The sequence below is a fragment of the Miscanthus floridulus genome, chromosome 18 (genome assembly GCF_019320115.1).
Source record: "Miscanthus floridulus cultivar M001 chromosome 18, ASM1932011v1, whole genome shotgun sequence".
In the NCBI taxonomy this organism is placed as follows: domain Eukaryota; kingdom Viridiplantae; phylum Streptophyta; class Magnoliopsida; order Poales; family Poaceae; genus Miscanthus; species Miscanthus floridulus.
The window spans coordinates 18,229,708-18,249,375 of NC_089597.1; the positions used below are offsets into that span (position 1 = coordinate 18,229,708).

The following is a 19,668-nucleotide window of genomic DNA, read 5'->3' on the forward strand; positions in this document are numbered from 1 at the left end:
GATCGTCATATTTTAGCCGGTTCAAGGTCCAACACGTGGGGTGCACTTGTACGCATGCATCATTCTTTAGCCGTTAGAAAGGCGTCTCAGGTCCAGCTTTCCGACTCGCGCACACATTATTTGAGGCTGGGTTGGCATGCATGACCGATCGTCTTTTTTTGCGAGGAGAAAACATGGCTGGTCACTAGTCTGATCGAGCGTCCGGAGTTCTGAATATAAGTTGGATAGGCGAAAGGGCATTCATGGGTAAGTGCATAGATGCACCGTAGGTTTTATTAATTAGCAGAGTGTATAATGTGACACCGCGTAGGCCGCTAAAAAAACATCGGGTCAAAATTTTGATCCGTGCCCACCCGGTGAACACGTTGGGCTGGTTGGGTCAGACTATTGCTTATAAGTTCTTCGTTAGATTAGATTTTCCTATGTTTGCATGGTCAGGCTTTTTTTTCTGGGTTAGATTATTAGATCGAGTATCGGTCGAAAACTATGATCTGAGTCCATCGATGTTCTGGTTGAGTTAGGTCTTTTTTTGGGACTAATCGGATTAATTAGATTGGTCGGGTCGAGTTTACTTCAACAAGAGCCTTTTTGAATCTTGGTCACTGCATGCATTTCAAAGCACTACAGAGGAAAATAATGCTGGGTCTTTCAAAAAGCAAAGCTTATTTTTTTTCCTTCTTCTTTTATGTAGGTTTCAAATAAATGCGTGCCCTGTCAGTGTCAGCCATACCACAGTATATACATACCCTTTCAAATAAATGTTGCTTTTATTTCCACGACGTGTGCGTTATGATCTTCCGTGCACTGGAGGAGATTTTTTTTTTTAACTTCCCTGCACTTGCCGTGACGTCCGATCCTAGGCGTGGACGGATGAAGACATGAAGTCGTCGATCGTACTTCCATTCCAAGTCATATATGTCAATCGGAATCGAGTCAGTAAAGGAAGTAGTGCGAATCCTGTGGGTATCTGGGGCATTGCGGCCTTGAGCGTCTTGGGTCTACTCTACGTGCTCATCTTTCACTAGCCTACTAGGGCAAGAGGGAAGCGATCTCACCTGATCTGATTAGTGCAACAGGAAGTAGTATGATGCTCTTGTTCTACACGCAAGTCGTAGTATGATGATGATGCTTGGTGCGTTCTGTCTGGTTTAATTCTCTGATGCTAGATGCTGTTTTTGCTGTATGTTTGTGGCCTATATATGCCTATAAAACCACTGATACGTTTGGGCATTGTGAGCCGTGTGGAAGATAGAATATCTGTTGTGCTGGACCTAGCCATCGTCGGAGCCAATGCACCTGGAAATCATGTGAAATTTCACCTGAAATTAGTAGCACCCTGATGATGAAATTCAGTGTTCTGACTGAATTGCTTTGCATTGGTACGTACTTTCGCCTGAGTTTACTCATCATTCATGTGCGTGCTGATTCAGGTAGCGGTCGACCGAGCCTGCTCTTGTTTTACTAGCAGAACCAATCTAATGATCTGACTGGTGTGCACTGTTGGCAGACACACAGCTGGTACAATGCTTGATGATGCATGCACCCTGTCTCTGCTTAACTAATTTCACCTGAACTTAGTCGTCACCTTTGATCAATAACTTGTTGTTTCGTCCAGTTATCCACATATGTTGTGGTCATATACCTGATGAAATCCAGTGTTGCCGTCCAGTTGCATCGTGTTGGTATCACCGGAATTTACTTGTCCTATTCATTTGGTGAGTGTAAAATTCCAATCTGACTATAGATTAGTTTTTATGTGGTTAAAAAGTCATATTATAAAGTCAAGATAGTAGAAAGCTAAGGATCCCTGGTACAACCTGAGAGCTTAATTCTTTAATCAATTCAAGTTCAAGTTGCTATACTCCATTAGTAATTACGAATCAAAGCATGCATTTGTAATTTTGTGTTGCACCTTCCTGCTGTGCTCTTCAGTCACCAACAACACTTTGCTGGTTGTTGATTCTGACTGCTTTTATTTAGCAGACCAAATGCATGAGGAAATTTCTCCATCTTGTTATATATGTACATTTGGTCGCTCACAACTCCACCGGGGATGAAATCCACTCTCCAAGTCATATATATATGTGTCGTCTGTGCTATCTGAAATACTGAATGTTGTACTTGCTTGGTTGCCTCGATCTTAAGCAAAGTTTGTAACGTGTCAGCTTCCTGAGATGGTTACACGATATCTTGAACTCAATCTTATTGTTTTATTTATATGTATCTATATATCATCCGTGTGGTGGGTCTCATTTGAACAAGGAGACGGCGTGGAGTATCTTAACAACATTGTATTATATTCCTACCTTTATACTCCCTCCGTTTTTTTACATGCTGTATAAGATTTCTTCTAAGTCAAACATTCCTATATTTGATCATCATTTTTCTTAAAAAAATATATACTTTCATAAAACGTAAATTATATATTCTAAAAGTACTTCTTACAGTAGACCTAAACCATAAATCTTATGTTATTGATCGATCTATATAAAACCTTTTGAAATTAATAATGAAAGGTACAAATATTTGACTTAGACTAAAGCTAATATAACATGTAAAAAAAATAAAGGGAGTAGTTGCGGGTTCAAAGTGTAACGTGTGATTTCAGTCGTGCCGACGATTTGTTCTAAGTCAAACATTTCTATATTTGATCATCATTTTTTTAGAAAATTATATACTTTTATAGCACATGAATTATATATTCTGAAAGTATTTCTTACAGTAGACCTAAAAATATAAATCTTATGTTATTAATCTATATAAAACCTTTTGAAATTAATAATGAAAGATAAAAATATTTAATTTAGATTAAAGCTATTATAACATGTAAAAAACGCTAATGCACCTTTTAGAGCGCCCGTAGCGTCGGACGCTCACGCGCTCCATTTTGGACTTGGGCCATGAGCGTAGAGCGCAAGACGGGATCAACCTCGTTGTCGGGGGTCGCAGCTTGCTAGCGGTGTGCCTCTCGACATCGGCCACCAGCTGCCGTATCCTCAACTCCATTGAGCCCTTCCACTCTCGGAGCTCGTCCTCGCCGCCTTCCACCGTGGCGTCCACCTGCAGGTAGCTCCTGTGCGCCCGAAAGAAGTGGAACGGCCGGAACAACGTGTCCCAGCTGGCTCCTGGCAGGCCTGGTGGCCGGCGTGGATCTACTCCGCGATGACCCGTTGTGTGGGCTCTGTGACGTTGTAGGTGCACTTCATGCAGGGGTACACACGTGACGACGGGCATGAGGTGTGCGTCCAGTCGTGCGTGTTCCAGCGGCCATCCCAGATAGGGAGGCCGAGCTCGGCGTCGTGCTCGATGTCGCGCATTATCAACATGACCTACAAATCTTGCGACTTATGTTTTTCGGTGTTGCATATATTGTTCCTCCATGCTGCAAACGGACGAGCGATCTGCATGCAACATACCCCGATGTTGTGGCTGGAATCGGATCTCATGAGATCGAATACTAAGCCATTATTTTCATTATATTTTTTTTATGTTGCAAAAGATATTTTTCGAGGTTGCAGACATTGTTTCTCCATGTTGTGACGGACTGATGATGTTGTTTATGATGTGTGCAACATCAACATATGTTGCAGGGGAGTTGAGCAGATGACGTCTGCGCTCGGATGGCAGGAGTACGTTCGGCTGCTGACTGGTGACCGGGATGGTGTTGATGTTGCATAAGATATTTTTTGATGTTGCAGATATTGGTTGTCCATGTTGTGACGGACCGGTGATGTTGCATGCAACCCTAGGTGATGTGGCGAGCGTCCAACAGCCAGCGTACAGATTGGACGTCCGGGCGCTAGTAGCGCCGTCGAAAAAATGGAAGGAGTAGTTCCGGGTTCAAGATGTCATGTGTGACTTCAGTCGTGCTGAAGGAAGCAAACAAAGTTGGCCTTGTTGGAGAAGTAGGGCTCCGTACCGTAAGATCTCGCAACGATCGTGTCATGTCCCACCCGTGGCGTACCACCACCTCGCCTATCTCATTTGTGTGCCGCCGGCCTTCCTCGCCTCCACGCCCCAGCTCGATATCCTCCCTCCGTGCGTGGCTCTTCGCCTCGCACCCCCCCCCCCCCTCAAAGCCTCACCGCCTCGCCAGGCAATGTGGCCGTCGGCTCCATCTCCGACGAAGCCACTCCTTCTCGAGCTCCGGTTTTCCTCGACATCCTACTTCGACAGCGAGGCCTGACCTGCTCCGGACACCGGCTCCCCCGGCCCTTCCCCCTTCTACCGGACGTCCCCATGCCTGCTAACCACGTCACCCGCCCCTACACTGGACCAAGATGTTAGCAAGTAAGAGGGGTGCTGATGGTCACTACGTCAAATATGGTTTTTAGGGGTGGCTAATAAGCATTTATAGGGGCGGTTCAGCCAGCCGCCCCTACCATACAATCTCTACAAATCATGCATTTGTAGGGGCGGTTCTCAGACCGCTCCTACAAATCGATTTGTAGGGGCGGTTGGTACTTAGCCGCCCCTACAAATCGATTTATAGGGGCGGTCTAGGAACACCAGCTGCCCCTATAAATCGATTTGTAGGGGCGACTACAGTACCAAACGCCCCTACAAATCATTTTTCCACCAAAAAAAATTTAAATTTACAATTCAAATTCGACCAGAACATATATTTTTCATGCACAACTCCATCATGACTTATCTGTGTCTGAACTTGTACATGTAGGATGGGCGTTGGTCAGGCTTGATAAGCAAATCTGAGACAAGTTTTCAGATGCTTTGCGAAGACTAAAAATGAATGTAGTCAAGTACTCAACTAGATCTAATAGCTACACATTAGGAAAAAATAATACTATGAGCTCTTATTCTTCTCCAGACACACCTGCTACCCGACCACAGACAGCTCTATCGACATTATAGATTTGAAACGCCTTGGAAACTTCCTTCTCATTCTCAATCGCATCAGCTATCTGCAAATTAGATAATATAAATAATGGTGCTCCAAGCAGATAAAACTTGAGTTCCTAGCAACCGCACTTCATTTTAGACAGGTTAAGGCTGTGCATGGACCATAAATACAGTTCTAGTTTCATGAACATGGAATGATGAGTTGCTTTGATTGATGATACTGGAAAATCAGGTTTAGTGGACAACCATTAGTCAAGTTAGTCCATGTAACTAAGAGAACTTATCAAAAACACTACCTCAGGATCTGCAAGGATTGTCTCATCAAGAACAGGGCCATTAGTGTGGACGTCCTGGCTCCTAATCTGGGAGCTGCTCCATTCGGGCAATCCAGCATTCTGATGTAAAAACCATTGATTTAAATAGAAAGCACATGGAAGATATGCTAATGCTTCAAATAATAATGGCTGCTAATACATACTGATAAGAGGTATCCAAGATCGATGTGCTGCGTTCTCACCAACGAGACATGCTTTGGTTTAAGCAAACCTGTTCGCCCAATGATGTCATCCAGCTTCTCATAACCCAACTGAGCTAATGCAGCTCGAACGTAAATGAATTAACCAATTTTCAAAAGTTACAATTATCCCTAAAAAATAGGCAGGTCTTGCAACAATCAAGGAACAAGGCTAAGACAAACAGCATCAGTAATGAGAATCATGACATACCTCCTCGGCAACAAAGAGGAAGTAGTTAACCAAAGCCATATTCATCAACCCCCATAGCAGCAGCCATAATAACATCTTGACCACTCCTGAATCCACCATCCACCCTAAGTACTACCCTCTCTCTCAATCCATTTTGTATAAGTGTCTGGAGGAAGTTAACTAGCATTACAAAACAGAAAATAATTTCATGGAAAAACTGTTACAGCAAAAAATGTAGGAAACCTGATTTGTTTCTGTAAGACCAAGTTCCCAAGGACCCCCAGCATGTTTGATGGAGCTGATTGGGCTAGCTCCAGTACCACCATCATGACCTGATATCTGTGTAATAGAATAGTTATTTAGAAGACAAAAATAAGTACACATAAAACTCTAATTCACCCAATACAGCAGGCCTTTGAGAGAACCATTTGCAAGCAATTGAATAAGAGCTCATAGTAAAGTTCTAAAGACTAATAAAAAAAATAATCCGCTTGCAGCTTTGAATATAATAACTAAAAAGCAGCAACCACACTGCCACATTTTATAATGAAAAAAGAACCACCGGCAATAGATCCGAAACATCTAAGAACAGACATAAAACAAGCATATCTTATAAGAACCTTATTATCAAAAGAAAACCAAAAACTACATGGGGCACAAGAGTCGGTGCTTATATTATCTAAAAAGGAAGCATAGGGATGAACTAACGACAGGCCAAGTGCATCCATCAAACACATTGACCAGATCTAAAAAACTAACCAAAAGCACCAGACGTATGAACTCATAGCAGCATCCAGATCCAATAAATAATAGTTTACTAAAAGCAGCAGATGGCTGAAGAGAGTAAAGATGAGGAGAGGTGAGAGTTCGTGGAAAACCGTTGTCGTCTTCATCCATGGGAAGAGCTTCTGGAACAGAGAGATGACGGAAGAGAGGTAAAGATGGGGAGAAGTGATAGATCCAGACGGAAGAGCTTGCGGAAAAGCACAGGACTAACGGAGTAAGGCAAGAACTGTGGAGACGACGGAGCACGGCGATGAAGACTAGCGGAGGGGGACGATGAAGTGCGTGTAGCATGGTGGCGCGGTGAGAGGTCTAGGAAAAGGGAGGGGGAGAAGAGAGAGGAGCTGGAGAAGAAAGAGAAAAAAGAAGGAGCCCCTGCAGCCGGATCTGGTCGGATCCGCACATGGACGCGCCCGTCGGTGGAGCCCCTGCAGCTGGATCTCGCCAGATTGCGCGGAGGAGGCCACTGAGGCGACGGCCATGATTCACCGCCGCTGCCTCTGCGGAAGAAGCCCCACCAGGATCGATTTGTGAGGGAGAGGGAGAGGGAGAGGGTGAGGGTGAGGGAGAGTTAGGAAGAGGGAGACAGGGTCCGCTAGCCACTCACCTAGGAGATGAAGCTCCACCTTCAGAGCTGCGGCTATGGGCAGATTTGGGCCGTCGTCGAGCAAGGGGAGGAGATCCGGAGGCCAGAGATCCGGAGCGCCATCGTTGCGGACGGGGAAGGAGCTATGCTCTTCGCGCATGGTTGACGAGGTCACGAACAATGGAGCAAACCATGAGCACGACGGGTGTCGCGACAGGGGAGGAGGTGGCCACAGGCGGAGCGCAGTTGCGAGAGAGAGAGGACGGGGGCGGCGGATGGATGGAAGAGTCGAGACGGAGAGAGAGAAAGGAGGGCAGTAAATATTTTGGGTGAGTCAGTACTGTACGTAGGGCATTTGTAGGGACGACTCAAACACCAGCTGCCCCTCACTACTACACAAACGATTATGCGCAGCGTTGCATTTTTGCACTCCGTGGCGGTCACCTATTTTTGCCCGCTGCGGTAGATGCCACGATTTACCGCGGCGGGCATTTTTTATTTACCGTGGCGGGCACTTTAGCCCGCCACGGTAAATCGATTTACCGTGGCGGGCGTCTTAAGATGCCCGCTACGGTAAATAGGGCATTTACCGTGGCGGATGTCTTAAGATGCTTGCCATGGTAAATCGATTTACCGTGGCGGGCATCCTATAAGGCCCGTCACGTAAAATGCTGGCCCAATTTTGAGCCCAAATCAGCCGATCTATTGGGCTTCATATAAAAGGGAGGTGTTAGGGTTTCACCCAGCTTCAGCCACCGCACCCCTCTCCCTCCCACTTGCCACGAGACGGCCGCGAAGCCGAAGGACTCTCGCGCTGTGGTGGAGCTCGTCCTCCCCTCACTCCTCTCCCTCCCGTCTCACCGCACCCTTCTCCTTCCACTCCCGTCTCCCCACCTCACCTCTCACTCTCTTCCCTCCCTCACTCCTCTTGGCAGGGTGGTGGAGCTCGCCGTGGTGGCCTCTCAGCGCGAAGGTGCGGTGGCTCAGCCTCGTCGGCCAGAGGCGCGGCGTTCCAGAGAGGAGGCGCAGCCTCGCGGGCATGGCCGGCCTCTCGGCGTGGCCCGGAGGTGCGGAGGCCCGGGGCGGAGAGCGGCGCCGGCGTGGCCGGCTCGCCAGCGGTGGGGGAAGGCCGGATCCGGCGCCCCTCCACCTTCTTCCCTGCGGCCCCTTGGCGGCGGATCCGTTCACGGGGGGGGGGGGGACAGATCGAGCCGCGGCGGCGGCAGATCCCGACGGTGCTCCACCCGGCGGCGCCCATCATGGTGGTGCTACACCAGGCGCCATCGGCGGCGGTGGCGCATGGATGATCGAGTGGCGGCGCATGTGGATGCAGCGGATCGAGGCCATCCCCGGAGGCGGATGGATCCGTCAGCGGCGAGCTCGTGGAGGCTGGATCTGTCTGCGGCAAGGCTGGATCCATGGATCTGGCGGCGGCGGTGGCGGCGGCCTCCACCATGGCGGCCTGATCCAGATCCGATGGCGGCGGCGCTGCAGCCCTAGATGGGCTCGGTGGGCCCGTGGATGGGTTCGTCGGGCCTGTCCAGGGTTTTCTTTTCTTTTTTTCTTTTTTTAAAATCATTAACCGCGGCGGGCAGCTGCCCGCCGTGGGAAGGCCACGATTTACCGTGACCTTTGCATGGTGGCGGATGGCTTTGCCCGCCGCGGTAAACTAAAAACGCCCGCTGCGGAAGCGTTTTCTGTAATAGTGCCTACAAATAACAATACAGGGGGCGGCTGGTGAGTGAGCTGCCCCTACAAATTCGACCCATTTGTAGGGACGGCTCGTATCACCAGCCGCCCCTACTGTTCCATTTGTAGGGGCGACTGGTCTCATTGGTCTCCAGCACTCCGCTGTAAGGGCGGCTCTATCACTAGCCGCCCCTACAAAAAATTTGTGCCATTACTGCTGGGTTACTTTCATATGGAGATAAAGAATGTCTTGTGTTCTCGGATGCTGATAAATGCTCTAAGAATTGGTTAGGGGCGGCATTTTTTGATTTTGATGGAAACTTTGTTGGTATGAACCACGAGATTTTTTTGCCACCAAGAATAGTTCTCGAACAGTCAATATCCACGCAAAGGAGGGCATTTTGCTATGTTGGTATGAATGGTTGGTTTGAGACTATAAGTGGGGAGCATTGGTTCCGTCCTATGGCATATGATTGTGTTGACAAGGAACTATTTCAGCATCTATACTCTTTGGGTTATCCCATTCCATCAAGGAGTATGGTCAATAGTGGCTGGGTTTTGCTTAATACATTTGAAGATGATTTCAGTAATGTCTATTCCGAAGGTGTCTGACATCTTTTCAGTAAAAGAGTTTCTTCTGAAATATCTCGAAGTGTTGTGGCATTGGCTTCTTTCAAAGGCGAGACAAGGTTTTCTGCATGCACAGGAGTTTTCGTTGACTTCGATGATGCATGTCCGACTATTCTGACTTCAGCGTGCTTGGTTACGGCTCCTTATCTTCACAATAAGATTGTTGAAGGCTTGAGGATTGAGGTGTTGCTCCTAAACAAACACCGTGTGGATGGGGCATTGGTACATTACAGTTTACATTACAATGTTGCTCTAGTTAGTGTCAAGAATTGCCGAGCTTGTTATCCTGTGAATCTTAAACATACAATTCCTATGGAACTTGAGGATCATATTATAGATACAAAGGTATTTGCTGTTGGGCGGATCTTCACATCAGGCGAATTAATGGCCACAAGTGGAAAAATCACTGTCGATACAGACAGTCTTGACTATGGTATCCTTTGGTACTCCACATGTGAAGTCACTAAGGCTGCTGTTGGAGACCCCCATGTAAATGGTAATTATATTGGCATGAACTTTATTGGATTGAATAAGGAAATAGGAACTGCGTACCTATCACAGAACCGACTAATTTATAAGAGCACAAGTATAAAAAACAATCGCCGAAACGATTAAATTCTCACACTTGAGCCCATATAAACCCGGTAGTCAAATGAAACCACGAAGGATTTCAAACCAACTTGCATACAACCAAGATCATAGTGATTCAACATAACATATCATACGTTACAATTCAACATAACATATCATACGTTACAACATTTCACAGACAGTTTGCAAATAGATTACATCACCTCAGAGTCATCGTTATTTCAAAACAAGTGTTGTAAAGTACGCGGAAGCAAATAGTTTAACTTACACACCCAAGTTCAAATACAAAAACTAGTTTGCTGATCACAACCCGCAAAAGCATTCGGATAAGAGGAACAGAGATCATGCCCATGATCTAGTCTTCGTCACTCGCTGGGTGAAGACAATACTTACAGAAGCCATGATATAGAAGGTCATCTGCAACATGAGGGAATAAACCCTGAGTACGAGAATGTACTCAGCTAGACTTACCCGTCGGAAACCAAAACAAATGACACCAAGGATCATGCATAGCTTAATTTAGTGGATCTGGCTGACACTTTCTTTTTGCGAAAAAAACATAAGTAATAATGATCAACTCTTAACCTGAACTAGCAGTGACTTTTAGCCATTAACCTGTCATCTATATTAGCACCTGTACTAAGCAATCATTTGATTAAGATGCAAACATTAATAACCATAGCAGGTATAAATCGTGGCAACGTTATCATCATTATCCATTTAACCATATCGTTAAATTAATTGAGTCTACGTTGCCGCTGCTTAGTCAAGTTCTCACTATCCGGGAGAGACGGCGATTCGAATCGATTCCTATCCAGCTGGAGGGGTATTCCTAAACACAAACCCTGCTTCCCCCGTCAGGGTCGCAACAAGTCACCTTTGGTACAATTTAGGAGTCGCGAGTCCGATCAGTGCCGCAAAATCAGAGAACCACTCTGACATGAGTGCTCGGTGACTTAACCCGCCCTTAGGCTTATGCCAATGGCTCTCCGCATATTCTTACTACCATCTAGATTGCGACCCCCGCTCGCGTCCCCGGCCTGAATCGAGCTACTAGGCTTCGCGGGCAGAATGAGTTATCCGGCCAGCTAAGTGTTAGGCTATGTTCAACATGACATGAGGACGTACATCGTATCGGTCCTTAAACAACACAGACGGAGTCACTATGTCCAAACCTACACAAGACTCCGCCCGGTCTTCATTCATTATTAACATGGTTCTTTTCCACGATAGCAAATATAGCCAACCGTGATCCACCTCATCCTAAAGCTCGTAGGTGATAGGAAATCATATGACTTCTACCGCTCTAAGCATGGCTAAGCATTTAACCTGTTCCTGAACTTAAATAGAATTCAAGTGCGATATCTGGACAAGGCTGAATATATAATGCAACAATTGGTTCCAACCAATTCCTATACTTAATGCACCATCAACAATAAGATATACTCAAGATATTTATAAAAACATGGGAGACTTAATATGCTCCGGGGCTTGCCTTTCAGGAAAGAGGACGGTTGGTGGTTAGGGCACTCGGGCAACTCCTCCTCGGTGGCTGCTTCGTCGATTTCCTGCACCTTGGGCTCCACCTCCTGGCTCGCTCCCTCGAACTCCAGCAGCGTCACTCCCTCCGCCACATCTATTGCATGTATGCGCACGATAAATATCATGGATGCACATGAACGAAGTTAGAAATGCTCGGGGGATGCACATGCTTACTGCAGTCCGCATTTTCCGACTTAAGCTCTATTCAAATCACTTTAACTTACCAAGTTTATACAATCTAATGTACAATTGCTCAACTTCAGTTAAGGACCTAGCACATGCACCTAAACAATCAACAAGAACATCGCAACTGAGCACACACACAATCATTCGTATTTTAGCAAAACAGGAACTAATATAGCGGTATAGTAAACTGACCACAACTAGAGATCTACAAATCGAAATGACAGGCAACAAGACAATTTGAAAAGCTTATGAAATTGCCTACAATTCATCTTTAGACCTCAAGGCATGATTCCAACCTTTACCGGGTCGAAATTACTGAACCACATAATCAGATCCAACAAGACAGAGAGCAAGTAAAACTGTGATCTAACTTTGAACAGCTGTAGCTCCTAAACTACTAGGCCAAATGCCACCAAATTTTAACAGGAGCTAGATACATAACTTATCTACAACTTTTGTATTCACCACATTCCCAGCAAACCAAAATATCATGGGGAACTTTGTAAAGTCCCGAAAATTGTCCAGAAAGACATAATACCAGGAAATATTTATTAACTTACGTTGCAAACAAATAATTGGACAAAACCAACTCTACTCATTTATCACACATGTCACAAGAACACCAGAAAGTAAAGTGTTCACCACCAATTCATTTCTTTTAATGCATTTCTTTAATTATTTAATTAATTAGGGGAAATGGTAAACATATATGAAAACTACACCATTTAATCTACAAAACTTACAATAGGTGCCACATGCTCCAAGTAGACTACTATAAAAATTTCACATCATTTGAGCAAGTATAACATCCTATACAAAAATGACAAGGCATAAAGGCTTAAAATGACATAATAAGGAAACCCTAGTGAAAAGTGTCAAGAAATAGATTTTATATTTTTCCTAGCATCCTTAAGGTACTAGGACATTCCCCACAAAATTTCATGGTCATTGGATTCCTAGATAAATTAGAAAAATTCACTCAAGGATCATTCAATGATAAAAGGAAAATCTATAACTCAAAAACCATACATGCAATGACTCTCAAATTTTTACCAGAGCTTCTACTAAGCAAGAATAGCTCACCAACAAAATTTCATAATTTTTGGAGCAAAGGAACTCAAGATATAATTTAAACAAGTTTGCATGCATTTAAAAACACATTTTAAGTTTCAATTTAATTCATCCAAAACTTCCACTACAAGTGTTCATGTCATATTTTTCCTAAATACTAAACTTCACTATGATCCTAAAAAAATTGGAACCACCCAATTTGAATCTACAAAACTCTAGATATAGATTTTACAAAATAGCATCAAAATCAGAACAAATGAACTAGCTTTCTATAGCATAGTGACTAACAGCAGGGACCCGCATGTCAGTAGGCCACGCCTGTCATCGACACAAAACAGGGGACGACATTTGCGACGGCGCGGAAATGGCGTAGCTCATTGACGGTGAGGACTTCGGTGACGGGGAGGGTACCTCCACGTTCGCCATGACTTCCCGCACCGATTGAATCCCTAAACCTAGACGCTAGGGAACCCTAGGCACATCGGCCACAGCGCACGGTGGCTCGGCCATAGCGCACAGCGGCGCTTGGCCATGTTCCAGCGCGGCTGGTTCGGTAATGGCGGTAGCGTCATCACCGGAGCATCTACTTGTGATGGTGAAGGCTAGACGAGGGCTAGGGAAGGACGAGAGAGGCTGTGTTGTGCTAGCCACGGTGAGCTCCAACTCCGGCAAGGTACGGTGGCGGTGAAAACCAAAAATGCGGCCACTACCTTGGTTCGTCGGCCCAACGGTGAGGTGGAAGAGCTAAAGGAGGCTACGGTGGAGCTTTGGGCTAGTTGGAGGCAGCGTTTTCACGGTGGCAAGGGAGCTAGGTGACGGTGCATGCTCGGCGGCAGTGGCGGAGCCGGCGTGCTGCTGCTGCTGCTGCTGCTACCCTGAGCGAGGAAGGCGATGGAGGGTGAAGGAGAGTGAGTAGAGAGGCATGAGGACATGACTTCAAGCAGAGGACACCAGGCAATGGCGTCAGGCCAGCCACGGCGCATGGCGGCCACGCGGCAGTAAGGCTCTGCTGCCGGTCGGTCACTGTAGCAAGTCTGAAAATCCTATTCAGTTTCCAATCGTGCCGACTGACTAGCGATGTTTGACGATGCATAACTCCTAATCGGCTCGACCAAAAGCTAATCCAGTTGAACTACATGATAGAGCTAAGTGAGTACTCCAAATGACTCAACATGAGCTCGAGCTAAATCACCATGGATTTCAATCTACAAAGCTCCAAAGTCATCTTCATGAAACTGGAAAACAGTTCCAACACTTAGAAAAATTTTAAGTGTTGAAACAACATTGATTTCTGGATTGTGGGCCCAATTTGAACATGTTCTACACATTTTCATGACTTGGCTCCTAAATAAAGTTTGTTCCTTATAAAATTTTCTACAACTTTGATTTAGGTTGCTCAGACATGCAAACAATCTAAGCTACACTTTTTAAACAGTAAACTTAGGAGCTCTAGGGGTCCATAATAGTCAAACCATGACTTGGAAACCTAATTAGGCAAAATGATCAACATGAACATTGTTCCTAACGACATTCTAAGTATAACTAAGTTGCTTAAGAGGATAATTAGCCACACCATACATTGGTCACACGAAAATCAAGCATCACATGTACTGAAACAAGGACAAACAAGTGACTTTGTTACTTCTATTTCAAAACCATGTTTCATGTGTCTCATGAGTTTGTGGCATTGTACTAGCTAACCATGTTTCACTAAAGTGTGTTGCACATGTTGCACTTGAGTGTAGGGTTAGACACTATTAATTTCCTAAAACAATCACACATAGAAGGTAACAATATGTTGCAATGTTTCAAAAGCATGTTTCAGACAATTCTAAACTCATGAATGGATGAATGATGCTCATGTTTATGAAATGCAAGTGCAAATGTGGAAGCCAAACACCTAGGGTGTTACAGCCTTCTCCCCTTATAAAAATCTCGTCCTAAGATTTAACAAGCGTAACATTGTTGATAGAATTCCTTATAACCGTCCCTCAAATAATCTTCTCTTTCCCAAGTTGTATCGCGTTCACTACCCTGATTACTCCACATGACTTTGTAAAACTTGACCACCCGACTCTGAGTCACTTGTTCACGAGTGTCAATTACTTGGACCGGCTTTTCTTCAAAGGTCAAATTAGATTTTAACTTGATATCCCCCAGTCGAACTCTTTCTTCAGGGATGCAAAGACATTTCTTCAATTGGGATACGTGAAAGACATTGAAGATAGCACTCATCTCAGGAGGTAATTGGATCTTATATGCTACCTTACCACTTTGTCCAATGATTTCAAATGGACCGACATATCTCGGTGCAAGCTTTCGCTTCACACCAAAGCGTTGGACACTCTTCATGGGTGAGACTTTTAGATAAACGAAGTCTCCAACTTCGAACTCAATAGGTTTTCTACGACGATCAGCATAACTTTTCTGCCTAGCTTGAGCTGTGGCCATATGGGTTTGGATAGTATGGACTTGTTCTTCAGCTTCTTGAACAAAATCAATTCCATAATATCTCCTTTCACCGGCTTCAACCTAATTCATCGGGGTTCTACACTTCTGACCGTACAAAGCTTCAAACGGTGCCATCTTGATGCTCTCTTGATAACTATTATTGTAAAAGAATTCAGCTAGGGGCAACCACTTCCATGAACCCTTAGCCAAGATGACACATGCTCTCAACATATCTTCTAAGATTTGATTCACTCGCTCAGTTTGCCCATTGATTTGGGGATGATAGGCAGAGCTTCTTACTAACTTAGTTCCTAATAATTCGTGTAAGTGCTCCCAAAAGTGAGCAGTGAATTGTGGTCCTCTATCGGAGACAATAGTGCAAGGTATCCCATGAAGTCAGACTATCTGATTAAAGTACAACTCCGCATAGTCAGTTGGACGGAAATCTATGCGGACAGGAATGAAGTGTGCAGACTTGGTCAGACGGTCTACAATCACCTAAATGGAGTTAAAATTCCTCTGAGTAGTAGGAAGTCCAACAATAAAATCCATACTTATCTCCTCTCATTTCCAACCTAGAATAGAGAGTGACTAAAGCAATCCAGCTTTCATGTGCACCGCTTTGACTCAACAACAAGTGTCACACCTAGCCACATAGGCGGCTATCTCTTTCTTCATTTTGGTCCACCAAAAGTGATGCTTCAAATCATGATACATTTTGCTACTACCAGGATGAATAGACAATTTCGAGGAATGTGCTTCGGATAGGATTTGATTTCTAAGCTCTCTATCTTTTGAAACCATTAACCTATCCTTAAACCATAACACGTCATTATCATCTAACCGAAAGTGCTTGGTTGCTTGCTCTTTCATCTTGCGCTCGATGTGGAACACACCTGAATCTATCTTTTGTAGCTCGATAATTCAACTCTGTAGAGTACAACTGATAGTGATGTTGCGAAGGACTGCAGGATGTAGAAGTTTTGACAAATGGAAGTCACTTTCAATCAAAGAGTGGCAATGAGATTTCATGCTTAAGGCATCCGCAACGACATTTGCCTTGCTAGGGTGATAGTGCACTTGGAGATTATAATTCTTGATTAACTCGAGCCATCTTCTCTGACGCAAATTTTAACTCCGATTGAGTGAAGATGTACTTAAGACTTTTATGATCAGTGTAGATATTGAACACATTGCCAAGCAAATAATGTCTCCAGGCCTTCAAAGCATGAACAACTACAGCGAGTTCTAAGAAATGTGTAGGGTAGTTCACCTCATGCTTCCAAAGTTGGCAAGAGGTATAAGCAATGACTCTACCCTCCTGCATAAGAACACCTCCTAAACCTATACCTGATGCATCGCAGAACACATCAAAAGGTTTCTCGATATTCGGTTGCGCCAAAACCGGAGCCGAGGTTAGAAGAGTTCACAGGGTGTGAAAAGCCACATCACACTCAGAAGTCCAGACAAACCTCATGTCTTTTTTGCAGCAACCGAGTCATAGGCTTGGCTATTTTAGACAAATCTGGGATGAAGCGACGATAATAGCTAGCCAATCCCAGAAAACTCTGAACCTCGTGCACCAAGATGGGAGCCTTCTAGTCCAACACTTCTTGCACCTTGGTGGGATCCACCATAATTCCACCATCGGACAACACGTGTCTGAGAAAAGGTACCTCATGAAGCCAGAATTCACACTTGCTGAACTTTGCATAAAGCTTGTGTTCCCACAATCTAGTGAGAACCACTCGCAAATATTCAACATGATCTTCTTCATTCTCAGAATAGACCAAGATATCATCTATAAATACCACCACAAATTTGTCCAATTCAGGCATAAACACCGAATTCATCAAATACATGAAGTGTACAGGGGCATTGGTCAATCCAAAAGACATAACAAGATACTCATATAGACCGTATCTTGTAGAGAATGCAATTTTTGGAACATCCTCAGGCCAAATTTTGATTTGATGATAACCAGATCCCAAATCAATCTTGGAAAAGACTTTTGCTTTAGACAACTGATCAAATAAGATATCTATGCGTGGCAGAGGGTACTTATTCTTGATGGTGACTGCATTCAAAGGCCTATAATCTACACACATGCATAGTGATTGATCCTTCTTCATAAAGATAGCTGGGCACCCCCACGGAGATGAACTAGGATAGATAAGGCCTTTCTTTAGAAGTTCATTCAACTAGGTCTTAAGTTTAGCTAGTTCATTGGGAGGCATCCTATAAGGCCTTCTAGAGATGGGCGTTGTACCGGGTAGCAACTCTATCTTGAACTCCATGTCTCGATCCGAGGGCAACTCGGGCAAATCATCGGGAAAAACATCCAGAAAATCACACACAACAAGGATGTCTACAATAGCCTTTGCTTACACTGCATTAGTCGTACAAGAAAGATTGATGTCTCTGGGTAGCTGTACTAGAAAACCCTCCTGATTACAAGGATCTTTAAGTATGACTACTCTAGTCGATGTATCAATAAGCACTCCATGACTGTTCATCTAGTTCATTCCCAATATCACATCGATACCCAGCCCTGGTAAAACTACTAGATCAACCCGATAACTTCGCCCCTCTATCTCAAATTGTACGTCCCCAACTACAAGCTTGGTTGGGATAGTACCACTGGTAGCCCTAATACAATAACCCTCACCCTCAATAGTATATTTTTCTGCATAAACTTGGATGCAAATGCAGGACTAATAAAAGATTGCGAAGCACCCTAATCAAATAGTACAACTACGGGGTGTTGATCTACCAGAAACTTACCAGCCATTACTACCTCTCCCGACAGAATATTAGCTATATTAGTGTGGTTCACCTGCCCCTGACGACCACCTTGGTAGTTATTCTTCTTGGGGTAAGGATACTTCCTCGCCCAGTGACCTGGCTTGTTGCAGTTCCAGCATGGCATGTTGCTTGGCGGAACATTAGAACTGCCTTGACTGGTAGTGCCCTTGGGAAGAGCAACTGTAAAAGCCTTACAAAACCCAGTCTTGTCTGGATTCTTCTTCAGCGGTGGCGGAACTTAGCAGCTGATGCTGGAGGGTGGAATGGAGCCCTTTGTGTGACTGGAGCCTTAGATTGTGAGGCACCCGCCTCATAGGCCCTCTTACGATTCTTCAAAGCAGCATATACATCATTGTTATTCTCTTGAGATAAAGCATCACTCACAAACTCATTAAAATGAGCACACTTGCAATTTCCCATGGTCTTCATCAATTTGGGGCTAAGTCCCCACTTGAAACTAGCGATCATCTTGGCATCAGTGTCAACAAACTCAGTAGCATACCTTGTGAGGTTATTGATAGCCTGTAGGTATTCATTCAAGCTCTTGTTCCCCTGGGTTAGCTTCATGAACTCCGTATGCTTGATTGCCATGAGACCAGGAGGAATATAATTTCCACTAAAAGCAGACTTGAACTGATCCCAAGTGATTTGGGCATTAGCGGGCATAGTGGACCGATGATGACTCCACCAAATACCAGCTGGTCCATGCAGTTGGTGAGATGCATACTCAGTCTTCAACACCTCAGTCAAGCGAAGCAGACAGAACTTCTGCTCGAGAGTGTTTAACCACTCATTAGCTTGGAGGGGCTCTTCAGCCTCCTTGAAGATCGGTGGTTTAGTGTCGAGGAAATCTTTGAAGTCGCTATACTGATTTGGTTCTGGTCCTTGGCGTGCACCACGACCATCTTGATTTGCAATCATGTGGAGAGCCTCAGCCATAGTGCGCTGTCCTTCCGCAAGAATTGCCATCAATTTTGTTGGTGTGGGTGGTGGTGGTGATGGAAGATTGTCATCATCACCAGCCGCACCAGTGGAACGAGTGTGAGGCATCTACAACAATACGCAACCAGTAATTATTGGTGATGTCAGTACATTGGAGAGGAACAATGTAATTACGCCAAACTGAATTTACTAGAGAGAATAAAAAATTCATACAATAAACAGAGGCAATAATTCATTCTCCAATCACCATATCATCAATTAGATTACTAGAGCCATACGTAGTGCATTCCAACATGACAAGTTTTAAACTTAACCAACAAGATACGCATCTCGAAGGGAGCGGATTAAAGTACATTACATGCCAAGTTTGAATTAAAAAGTACATCCAACATTAGTCATAGTACTAAGTCCATTACACCAATGACTGCAAAAGCTTAAACTAGTGAGACTTGCTAACTAACTACTCATCGAAGTGATTGCTGTCCACATCAGAGACGCCTTGGACTTCTTCTGGATCTTCCTCTTCTTCTTCATTTGCAGGTTCAGCTGCATTGTCATCCATCTACATGTCCTCTTCTTCTTCATTGGCCTCAATCACTTGAGGTCCACCCACATTAGGATACCTTGGTATGGGGTGAGGAATAGGAGATAGACGGTTGTTCAGTTGATGGTGCTGAACCTAAAGCTCTTCAAGATGCTCTTAGAGCTCATGCTCCCTTTGGAAAGCATTATGGTTAGCCATGATCCAGCCCTGACGTCTTTCTTCTGCCAACTCTAAAGTTGCATCTCTATTATGGGTCACACGATCCAACTCCTGTGCTGCCTCAT

General features: G+C 44.7%; 1 long non-coding RNA gene across 1 annotated transcript; it reads right to left on the reverse strand.

The window, feature by feature from the left end:
• Positions 1-4,602: 4,602 nt before the first annotated feature.
• LOC136519705 (uncharacterized) lies at positions 4,603-5,467 on the reverse strand. Its single transcript, XR_010775024.1, has 3 exons — positions 5,339-5,467; positions 5,157-5,255; positions 4,603-4,922 (listed from the first exon to the last, which is right to left on the reverse strand). It is a non-coding gene; the product is annotated as an uncharacterized lncRNA (long non-coding RNA).
• Positions 5,468-19,668: the final 14,201 nt, after the last annotated feature.